Consider the following 12,282-nt stretch of genomic DNA (forward strand, 5'->3'; position numbering starts at 1 on the left):
TTCGTCCCGCTTCCTGGCAGTAGTCGCCGGCAAGTCCCCTGCTCCTAGTAAGTTACTTCCTGTGTTACAAGAGAAAAGGTCCTTGTTGCAATGATACTTAAGTCCCAGTTACAAAGCAAAGCTCCCCAATGAATTTTGATGTTGTTTTTGTTTATCGACAAAATAAAGCGACTATCGGACTGATGAAAAGTGTGTCGACTAAGACTCCTCTCATCGACTAACGATTAATCAACTATTAGGGGGCAGCACTACGGTTGAGCTTTATTTTGAGAATGTTTGTGACCGGCCGCCATTTTTTCCTGTTTGAAAATGGACCAAGCACGGTCCCAACTTGCATGTGTCACTAAAGTTTTGAACTATGTACAAAAAAGGGTTGCAAGCATTGGTTATTACATGTGGATGGCCACCATAACTACTCCTACATCCAATTTGTATGAGATTAATCATTTTATATGCCTTTATTTTTTAAATGTTTTTGTTTGGTATGTATGCAACTAAACGAAACTATAGACAGTTAACCGAAGCAATAACCATAGGGAGCGTGCTAATGATATTACAATATTTTTAAACGTCTCAGTACATTCAAATATGATGATAAATGATACGATGATTGATCCATTTCATGGATTTAAGTGAAGCGGGAACTCGTGACCATATTGAAACGAACAAAAAAAATCTGCGTTCATTGAAGTATGATTAAACGTAAGTGGATTTCAATAAAATGCCCCATGGGTTTTTACAGTGAACTGCTTCATTTACAGTCTGGATGTCAACAACAATCTACATCCTGTGTTTGATGTGATGTTGAGAGAATGGGGAGCTTGTACAGGCTGCTATACAGGCGCCAGAATGCAGCCAGACAGTGAACTGTGGCTGCTAAATGTTAATGTGCTATTAAACGCGCTGCAAATTACACAGAAACCCTCCGCCACTGACACCGGAGAGAAAGAGAGAGAGGAGATTTACAGCTTCATGGCGGCACGCTGAACTTCATAAAACATATTATGTTTGAAAATGAACTCGGCCAGCGTTCATCATCACAGGGTGCACGAGGAGGAACAGGGAAGGCCAATTCTATCTGACCCCTCGCCTCTCCCTCTCACACGCACACACACCTTTTTGATGACCAAAATTTTATTTTAGAGACAAATCCTGAGTGAAACCAAATTATAAATATGCATAACCCTGCAAGCTCAGAACATGCAAACTTAAGCCAGAAAGTTTGCTGAAGGTATTTCGTAATTTGAATCTAAGATAAAGGGTACATTAATGCACTGTTAATGGGAACGTCCAAAGCTATTCTGGAAGTAATTGGTAAAGCAGTTCCTCTTGCCAGTTGCCTCAAAGGACTATGTTGTTATTTTGCAGCAATCATTGGTTTTTGACTTATGCAGGTCAAGATACTAAATGTACTCCTCCGGACAAATATGGATATAACTTCTATAAAAGTGTTTTCACTCACTCAGGGACCCAAAATGAGTCATGGACCTGTGTTTATTGATAAGCAGTGTAAAGTTACAATGTTATGACATGTGAATTCATTGTCTCAAAAAATTTAAATAGAAGGAGAGAGAATGCTCCTTTTCACTGACATTAGTGCCAAGTAAAAGATATGCAACCAGTAATATGGTGCTGTGTGGGGTGGCAAATGGGGTGGCCAGACTTTAGCCATAGCCATGGCCAATGCCAAACTAAAGTCTTCACCATTGCCAAGCACTGCACATTTACACAGGTGTTACACAAGTGTCTCAGGTTGTGTTGCACCTGCTTTTGCTATGAGCCAGAGAGCTTGATGACCCCAGAGCTATGACTCACTTTGGCCTGCGCAGAGGTTGAAACATCTGTGTGGGTGGACACAGTCTTTGAATCCTGGAATTGCCCATACTCCTGTGTAAACTACTAGACTACAATGACGGAGCAGCTATTAAAAATGTAGGGAGATGCAACCATGTTAGGGCAGTTCCCATGGCAGCGGTTGACTGCTGTCAGCTTCTGTAGTTTACTACAGACTGGATAACTAACTTTGATACAAGACTTTATCAACAAGTCCTCATATAGTTGGTTGTTAGTGAGTTAAGCAACTCACTCCCAACTTGTCAAATATTACTGTCTGGTCAGTGGCCCTCGACTTAAAATATGACACTATCAACTAGAAAATCAAAGATGCAGATTTTTTTTTCTTTGCATATATTTTGTAATCTTCATGTGTCAGTACACTTTTCCCTCCTTTGTGGCCCTTATTAATATGTCTGAATATGTATACCTGTTAAAAGGTTGTTTTTTTTTCTCTTTACCGAAATTGAGGGTCTAGGGACAGTAGAGGACCCCCACTAGCGACCACTTTGTGGAAGTTAATGGGGAGCTAAAAGAAGAAGCTAATTTAAAAATATTTAAGAATAAAGTGGCTGTTTGAGTGGCAGGGGTGAGGCTAAGAGTGCAGAAGGTTGTGATGTATTTATGGTGAAACAGCTCATCCCTCCTGAATCCCCCAGTGCAGGACAGAAGGTGCATGCTGTACAGATTGTAAAGCCCTCTAAGGCTAATTGTGATCTGTGATTTGGGGTCATATAAATTTTATCCCAAAAATAATATAACAATATTTTTCACATTGTATTGCTTCTATTTCCATCTATACCTTGTGAATAACAATAATTATTCCACATTCGAACATTCTGATAAAAAATAACTTTATTTTTACATTAAATACATTAAATAATATCAACCAATGAAAAGGGCTTGCACAGAGAAAAACAAAGACATTTGGAAGCACCTTGCTGCAAATGAAGACAATATTTGAGGCTTCTGATGCAGCAACACATGGGAAAACCACCATGTGTCCATTTTCAATTTCAGATTCAAAGAACATGTGTTCTGCATTCACATGGGGCTTTCTGCAAAAGCAACCAATCTGAAAAGGCTGCACTTTGTTTTATCCATCAGATTGTCCATTTAGTAGGATTTAACAGTACACAGATGATCGAAGTTGTGTTGGGTTGGGTTAAGTGCTGGGTGTGCTTGGTTTCCCTCCTCTGCTGTCTGTCGGCATGCAGCTGTATGCGGTTGAGACTAGTGTGATTCAGGCAGTTTCAGGTTCCTGTGATCTCAAGCATCCAGCCCAACAACTTGAAACTACCTACATCACATAGCTCCTGTATGTATCCAGTGACTCTACTTGCATGACTGAAACTGCAGGGAGAAACACTCCTACTAATTCTGGGATTTCACACCGGGTTAACAAAGCTCAACACTCTCCAACAAGTAGACAACAGTAGGTACAAACAATCTGAAATAGAAAACTCCACATTTTGATCAGTCTCTGAAGTACATGACACTAAAACATCAAGTCTTCAAAATGCATTGTCATTGCCTTTCAAGAGGATCTACGTTAGCATTTTCTGATTGGACGCTGCTATCATCAGCCGAGTATCCTTAGGAGTGACATCCCTGAACGATTACGCACCTCTTGATTTACATCCAGTGCCAACATTCATCAGTGCCAACGCAAGAAGCAATGTGTCCTTTATGTAGCAATGTGGAAAGTGCATGTCTGACCTTCATGCAGGAGACTGGAGATTGCCTCCCATCACAGACTTTCAATTAATTTTACCCTTTTAATTAACCATAACAACAATCTCAGTTTTATTTGCCTAATTGAATTATGCCATAAGAGTCCTTTCTTTCACATAACTACAGTATTCTTCCCCTTATATTAACCCTGTTGTAGAAAGTGAACTTTTCCAAAATGTTGGCATTGGACATATTTCAGGGTTTTGCTGAATCATCCAATATTTACATTCTTGTCTGGTGATAGGGTCATGATGACATTGTCATTGCCTTCTAAAAACATTACAAATGACTGTTTTCTTAAGTTTTGGTTAAGTTTTGGGGCAAAGCACTACTTGGTTACAGGAATAGTTGGACAATTGGGGGAATATGCTCTGTATACCTTTATTTAGAAAGTGACAGCTGAAGATAGAAAGGAAAATGAGGGGAGAAAGAGAGAGGAGAATTATACCCGGGCTGCTGCAGCGAGTACTCCGCCTTAGTACATAGGGCGCGTGCTCTACCCAGTGGGGCACCCCACCTTTCCTTTTCTTTTCTTTGTAAGGCAAATCTATAGCGGTTGTGTGCTGGACTATACTTCTGGGCCAGATGCAGTAACTTCCTGGAGTCCAGCGGAGACTCCAGGGAGTTACTGGTCCCGGCCAAGACCAAGTTTGGCACATAACCGTGTATAAAACCACAAGATGTTGTTTTTACACTTCAGTTTTTGTGAGGATTAAACATATACAGTATTATATGGTATTGAGTGAGCTTTAGAGGTGCTGATAGGTGGGTTTTGTTACCTATGGAATGAGCCAGGCTAGTAGTTTCCTCCCAATTCCAGTCTTTGAGCTAAGCTAAGCTATGCATGTGTTGGCGGTGGCTTCGTATTTATCGTACACCTGAGAGAGTGTCAAACCTCTCAGCAGTCTCTAACTGAGAAAGCGAAAGTTAAACATTTCGTTTAAGTGTAGGGAAAGATTGTCGTCATGGTTAAAATAAACTAATGTTGACAGTAAGGGAGCAGGACACCTACAGTGATCTACTTAAAGTCACATGCTTTGTACACCCAACCACCCACCCCAACCAAAGATGGTTTGTGGTGCTGTAACAACATCCCATTTTATGTGTTTGAACAAATGATTAATACTTGTTGTGAGGACAGTCTCAAAACTCATTATTATTCTCAAACAATTAATTTTGTTAAACATGGCAGTGCAATACAAAGATTGAAGGCACTTACATGTTACACTAATTTGCAGGTATGATTATGAATTATCTTGAGAGCAATGAGATATTTCATTGACGTTATGCCTCTATCCAGATAATGTGTCTAAACTGTCTGATCACATGTTTCTTGCCCCATTGGACTTCTTCTTAGCGATGTTGTTGTGTTCCGACATTGCAGCAATTAACTTAGTGAGTACAATATCATAATTTATTATTATTTATTTTATACGTGATTTAACTGATGAAAATAAGATAGTTGTAATAATGCAGTTTGCCTTTAATATCTGTAAGGATATTGAGTAGTCAGGCTGTAGACACAAGAACATGGGAGGAAATGAGGGAATTTTGTTGCATTTTATTGTTTCTAGTTTATGACTTTACAGAACACATTAGCACAAACTCTATTACTTGCAATGTCAGATAATTTTTATCAGTTTCACTGTAACCACCCAAAACTTCAGTGCATTCAGTTCACACTTGTGGCACAGAATAAGAACACCTAAAGAACGCAGACTGTTTGATATATGCCAGGAGTCATATGAAAGATTGACAAATGCAAATCCATGTTAATTAAATTACAGTTGAATCGTCACGCTAGTACAATAACTCGGTTAAGGTTTTTATGCGACAGTTGCAAGACTGGAAGTTTTGCCGTCCTCTGGTTATAATCAAATGATTAGAGTGCATGTGACTGGATCCAGCAGCAGGAGGTCAGACTGCAGCAGTAAATCATATCTAACAAGTAAAATCCCTTCAGCACCAGGTTTCTGCTTGACTTAATGAATATCAAACTGTGTGACCCCGATGCGAAAAGAAGTTTGGAAAACCTCTGGAGCTGATTCACGAAGAGCTCTGTGAGGAAGCAGGGACGGCCCGAGGTCAGTAGAATAGAAGAATTTAATTTAGGAATAATTTCAGGGGATGGTTTCGTAGTCGAGGATCCCTGTGAAAAACAGAAAAAAAAGTCTGTTTAGTGTCTGAGAATCAGCCATGCGCATCCGAGGGACAAAGCTGACCATCAAAGGAGAATGAGACAGACAGGAAGGACGATGACTTTCCAGGAGGCACAAACCATCCTTTGGAGTGTCTTTTGTTGACCACCAATAGGTAATAAGGGGCAATAAGACAGCCATAAAACCACACTATGAAGTAATATACACCACTAACACAACTGCCTCCTCCACTTCCTCCAACCACCAATAAACGAGTTGGTCAATTACCCCCGTGGTAAAAAGTAAAGGTGGGAGAGAGAGACAGATGGGAAAGTGAAAGAGGCATGCAGACAGGACAGAGATGAGGCAGGAGACAGTGTGGCGCTTTAGAAATGTTGCTGTCTCAACATGGCGCCTGCAGACCTGCAGCCCGGGAACTGACTCCCTCCTTCCTTTATTACCATTCTCTCTATCGTTCCACTCTTCTTCCATTTCCTCTCCTTGTTTATTTCCTTCTGTTTTATCCTGCCGGCCCCACTCTGCTCTATTTTCTCTCCTCTGAATTACAGTCAGCATTGCTTTCCTTTACTGCACTCTCTTTTCTTTTCCTCCTCTCCACTGCTAACAAACAGAGAGCAGCTGGCTATAGCAGCAGCAGCAGCAGAGGAAGTTCAGCCATGTGTTCCTGATCAAAGCTCCACACAGAAACCCAGTGGGTCGCTTCTCATGCAACATAGCTACTCTGAGCATTGCTTTTAGAGTGCAATGAAAGAGGGCGATGGTCAGGTTGAGGGACATGGATCTGTTGCTGACTCACTGTTCTGTCCTAACAACTGCAGCATGATTTCATAACCATACCCTATCATATGCATGTGCAGTACCACCAACGTCTCATTTCTACTTGGTAAGCTGATCGGATATGATGTTTTAGAGCTGACTCCACTCTTCAGCCACTGTCTTGGACATTTAACCTGAAGGAAACACAAAAAGTAGTTACTAAATGTAAAACTAAGAAATACAGAGACAACAAGGGGCCATTTACTGCAGCTCTATCAGTGCATCTGATACTGATAATACTACTAGAACTTGACGTCTACAGAAAGGTATATGATGCATTAGGCAGAACTGAAATCGCAGACCTTGTGGATACAGACAAGCAGTTTTTGAGATTATAAATAATAATGTTATAACTACTACAACTGCTTCTGTATGGCCTATACTTCTGTTATCTTTTCAGGAATTAAAGGAAAATAAAATGAATGTAAAAATAAAGCAAAGTATTGGGTTAAAGCTACTGTATATTATGCATATATTTATATATATATATACTGGTCAAGTACCTGTTCACTGTTTGATCTGTTATATGCTGCAATAATTAAAAGAGAATAGAATATGTTTGTCTTAGACGAAAGGAAGCGTCCTACGCCATCTGCATCTCTTGCGTTTTCAACTGGAGCGGACAGGAAGTGGAACTCGTTAAAGCTCAGAAATAGAAGTTAGAAAGCTCTCACAGGAAATATTACATCAGTAGAACCACTAACACGTTTCCCACAGACTGTAGTGAGCAGGAAAATCAACTATAACAGCATAAATACTGCTTTATACAATGCTGCGAATTTTACCACTGGTAGAACTACTGTGCTACTGTGACTAATACTACTATGTGACCACTGGTATTACCACAACAGCAGCGGCAGTACTAATGTGGCAATTAGTGTACTACTACTAATTTCTGTTTGTGGTGTTTGATGCCTTGAGCAAAGGTCAACATAGGCCTTTACTCTTACATGACCAACATATGCAACTAACTACTTCATATTTCATGTGTTGTTTACAGGGATATACATAAAAATATAACAAAAACGCATTATAGTCATTTTTTATGAGGACAACATATAAGAAACAATGAGAAGTATGTAATGAAATATGAACCCAATTGTACAGTTTTGTGTATCACAGTTAAACCCTCTATGACAAGCTGATGGGTTTATTTCAAGTAAAACAGCCCATTTTGAATCATGAAAGAAAGAAGACGGCAAACATGAAGGCGAGCAAAATGCATAATTATAATATCTCATGATAATGGAATTCCAACGTGTTTAAAACAAAAAGTATTAACACTATCTGTGCTTTTTAAACATTGTTACAATACAGACTTATTTGAAAATAGAATTCAGTGTCTGTTAAACTACCATCATTTGTGGAACTTGATTAAAACTTGCTGTCCTAACACAGGCTGCTTTAGCAGTAGATATTCAAGCACTTAATATCTAAAAAAAAGTGTCACGGTACACAAAAATAAATTATTCTCCTTACAATCTACAAATATGGATAAAAACTCTATGTGTATTTCAAGACTCTTGCAAAGAGGTTAGTTAGAAGTTATGTTATGTCCTCTTAATTTTTTATTTATTTACTTTTTTTGTGAATTTTTCAGTTTTAGCAACACTGGGGGGAGTTTACATTCTCCAGTCATAAACATACACATGCTGATTCCAGTATTTTTAGACTCATTATATTTAATGCACTATTTATTTTAGTTAGCTACTTTCAGGCTAACTAAATAATATAGGGTGGGTTTGGCCAAAGTGAAATATTTAAACAGTGCCTTTGACTGGATGAAGGAACGAATAAGTATATATATATTATACATATAAATAAAAAATTAGTATGTATATTGTATGTATATATGTGTATGACCAATCCGTTTCATAATTTAAAATGTAGTTTTAATTAGTTTTGTGATTATATCAATATGTTGAAAGGTGTGTTGACTGGAGTATGGCCTCATTTATTAAAACACAGTTGTGCTTTTTAAACAATGTAGTAGTTATAAGAAACCTTTATATTGTCTCAAATAGATCAGAAATTGACTTTGCTCTAAATAGCACTGTAAATCTGTGTCCCACTCTAACAGATAAATTGTCCAACTAAACCTTAAAAACCCCAGTGGGGGGGTTGGAGGGGGGTCTTGTTGAGTTCAAATGTGTCAGGTGTAATATTTAAACAATAATCAATTCCCTTCAAAACTTCACAGAAGCATGTAAATTTAACTTTTCAGCAGAACTTTAGCTGAACCCACACTAAAGGCTTCAGCAGGCTTTGAAACGCTATTTAGACGTCCATGATGAGAAATTAAATTAAAACAGTCAAGTGAATAAATAAAATATGACAAAAATAAAAAATAAAAGGAATCTAAGAGCGTTGAGGGGTGGATGGTGACCTCAGTATTTCTAAAACCCTGGCTGCAGCCATGGTTCCCTCACATCCTTCAGTCGAATGAATGAATAATAAATAAAGCGATCACTACGCATCAACAGTCATCCCAGCTGTAAACAATCTGTGGCCTTTTACTCAACAACCTCCTGCCATTATGCACAGAAAAAAAACACGCACTCACCATTAGATGAAGAAAGGCTGACTGAGTCCAAGTTGCCTGGATGGGAAAGTAAAATAAAATGTAAAGACTTCAGATTTATATTTGGAAAGAAGGTGGATAGAGGCGCTGGAACATGAGAAAATGAGAGAGAGAAAAGCCGTCAAAACAACAAGACAATGTCCCACCCCCCCAATATATCCAGCCTACACTCTCCTCTGAGGCCGTCTCCTCCTCCATTCATGTCTGTGTGCGGTTCGTTGGCTCGGACTTGAATCCTCCATGGGGCCGCAACAGTCCACATTAGATGTTAGTTTTTATCTTCATACTAGATTGTCAGCTGCAGCCAGGATCTCCAGACGCTCATATTCTGATTCCCATGATAATCTATCACAATGATGTCCCGTTAAACTGTCCTCACTCCACTTTGTCCTCAACTAGAAATAACACCAGGGCGGATATAAGAAGTTTAGGTGGTAACATATTTGTTAAACTGACTGATGTGATGCCAGCCGGCCGGCGCTGTACCTCGAGCCCTGTGTGTAAAGCTGCAGCTACAAAGGGCTGACATTACACGTTCAGTTAATCGCAACACACACCCTCGTCTTCCTCATCCTCTCTGTGTTTTCCAGCGCGATGCAGTCCGAGCCGGAAGGTCCTCTCCTCCATCAGTCCATCGGGTGCTGAGGTGAGGGTCTCGCTGCTCCGGTTAGCGCGCATGCTGCTTCCTCATCCTCATCCTCCGGTTCTCTACCTGCAGTTCGCTCAGGTCGACGCTCCTGCTGGTCTCCAGGCGGCGCTGTCGGCTCAGGTACAGGCTTCAACAGCTCCAGGGTCTGCTGCTTGCTGTAAGGACAGCGCTCCTTCCTGTCGGCTCGGGCCGACAATCGAGCGCCGACGGCCGGGCAGTCCGCCGCTGGGCCCGGGCGCCTTCTACCGGGCTCATCTGGAGAGGATGGAAGGGAGACAGATAGCCGTCACATTGTGATACATTATAGATTATATATCTTTTATTACTAATGTTGAAAATGATGGTCGTATTTTAAAAAGTAGAAAAACAATGTAGTGATTATACTAAAAAAAAACGTAGGCCTAAGATATGACAACATTTAAATTAATTATGAAATCTCTACAATTAGGGACAGTTAGCTGCGTTAGCATTGGATCGATAATTGATTAATATCTCTGTTTCCAGAGCTTGATACACATACACACACACACACACACACACACACACACGGTAAGAAAGTAAATATATAATAAGATCAAATAACCTATACTACTACTACTACTACTACTACTAATAATAATAATAATAATAATAATAACAATATATTTATTATTAGTAGTAGTAGTAGTAGTAATAGTAGTAGTAGTAGTATTTTATAATATAATATTAAGTTGCAGTAATGTAATGCAGCCTAAATTACTAACGTATTGTGTAAGGTTTTGTATACTCCAATATACTACTGTGACTGGACATTTTTAATAGTACGGAACATTTAAGACATTTAGTTTATTCGTTGGACGCGCATAAAGCACAAATACACACAGCACACAGACTCTTGAAGTAATACAGCCGAAACGAGTCAATGTGAGAATTAAAATGGTAAAGTAAGAAATAATATACATATAATATTGGTAGACACTTTTGTGTTTTAATGATTTTGCTTATTTTCTGGATGCAGTAAAGCATTTATAATTACATATATTTATAATTACAAATATAAAGCTAAATATCAATATATTATATCAAGGTTAACAATTATTGTGTTACTTTCACTATTATTATTATTATAATTATTATTAGTATTATTAGTATTAATATTAGCGACTGCTTCCAATCAGACTTCAGTGGAATACATAAAACGTCTAAAAAGTAATGAACTCAATTATTAAACGGTCTTATTTCTGACAGTTTGAAAAGGGAGCGGATATGAAAGAGAACTAGATCCACGTCTGCATTTTTCAACATCATGTTGTCATTTCGCGCTCTCGGGAGTAAACTAGGAAGCAGCAGCTGTTTAAATAAGCTGTGCTGATATTAAAATTGCTCATCCAGTCAAAAAGCAACCGCACAGCCTTTGTTCGGGATGTCACATGTGCACACACCTATCTGGTCTCTGCAGTATCCTCTCTCTGGTGCACAGTGCGAGATGTTTCTGTCTTTATTTGCCTCCAGATGCTCAGTACTATACATCAACTCGTCGCCATCCAGGAAAGCTCTCTCTTTTTCTCTTCCAGAGAAATGCTCCTACAGAGCCGAGCGGGCTCACAGCTGAGAGGAGCAGCAGGCAGTGCAGCTAATATTAAAGCTCAATTTACCTTTGCACTTTGGTCGTTTTAGACCGAAACCTATGGGTTAATAATCAGAATTTACGATGACATCCTCCCATCCCACTGAGTAGATACGATTTCCACATCTCTGCTTTGTGTCTCAGACCTCAGCTTATATTAAAGAATACATAAATACTGCAGAAAAGATCCCATGCACACCATTTATTTCACTCCACAAGGAGTCTACTTATATTCCAGTTTATTGGACAGATAAAGTCGTACAGTATGGATTGTTATTTCAGTCATATATATATTTTAACCGGTCAGTCGGTTGTCATATCAATAATTCTGTATTTTGTCCCTTATCGTTTATTGTTATCACTGGTATGTTTTTTCTTTGGGTTTTTACTGTTTTATTGTCTATTTTAATGTTCTTTCGTGCAGCCCCTTGGTCAGTTTAAGCTGTTTAAATGTGCTTTATGAATAAACTTGAAACCATTTTTTTTATTTTTCTGAAAACACTCATCACTGCAGAATGTTCATATTTATCAACATCAAACACATGTATATATTCAGTTTCTATAGAAAGACGGAAACAAATTTAATGGCTATGATCGAAATTCAAACAACAGACTAAAACTATAACAAGTACTTATCTTTTCTGTTAAGCGAAGCTGTTTCTGTTTAAGAAACCCATAAAATGTCGTCTCATATATTACAGACAAAACAAATACACTGCTGCCCTGTAGCCTTTAATACACAGGATGAGAATATTCGGCTGTTCAGATAGAGAACTGTTATAGAGAAGAATAAAATCCACCTTTAATAAAAAATGTATATTCTTGCAGATACTCTGATGGAGAGTTTTAAACCAAAAGAAAAAAATAATTATAGAGATTTTGTAGGTTGTGTGTGTGTGTGTGT

General features: G+C 38.8%; 1 long non-coding RNA gene across 1 annotated transcript in view; it reads right to left on the bottom strand.

Moving 5' to 3' along the window:
• Positions 1-2,670: 2,670 nt before the first annotated feature.
• The window catches only part of LOC118322952, an 11,040-nt gene continuing 1,428 nt past the window's right edge, over positions 2,671-12,282 (bottom strand). Inside the window, exons 2-3 of the long non-coding RNA XR_004796478.1 lie at positions 9,106-10,027; positions 2,671-5,716 (exon numbers count right to left, since the gene is read on the bottom strand). This is a non-coding gene — a long non-coding RNA (uncharacterized LOC118322952). The remainder of the gene's footprint in view (positions 5,717-9,105; positions 10,028-12,282) is intronic.

The sequence above is a fragment of the Morone saxatilis genome, unplaced genomic scaffold (assembly GCF_004916995.1).
Source record: "Morone saxatilis isolate NCDOM2014 unplaced genomic scaffold, NCSU_SB_2.0 Contig14, whole genome shotgun sequence".
Taxonomy (NCBI): Eukaryota; Metazoa; Chordata; class Actinopteri; family Moronidae; genus Morone; species Morone saxatilis.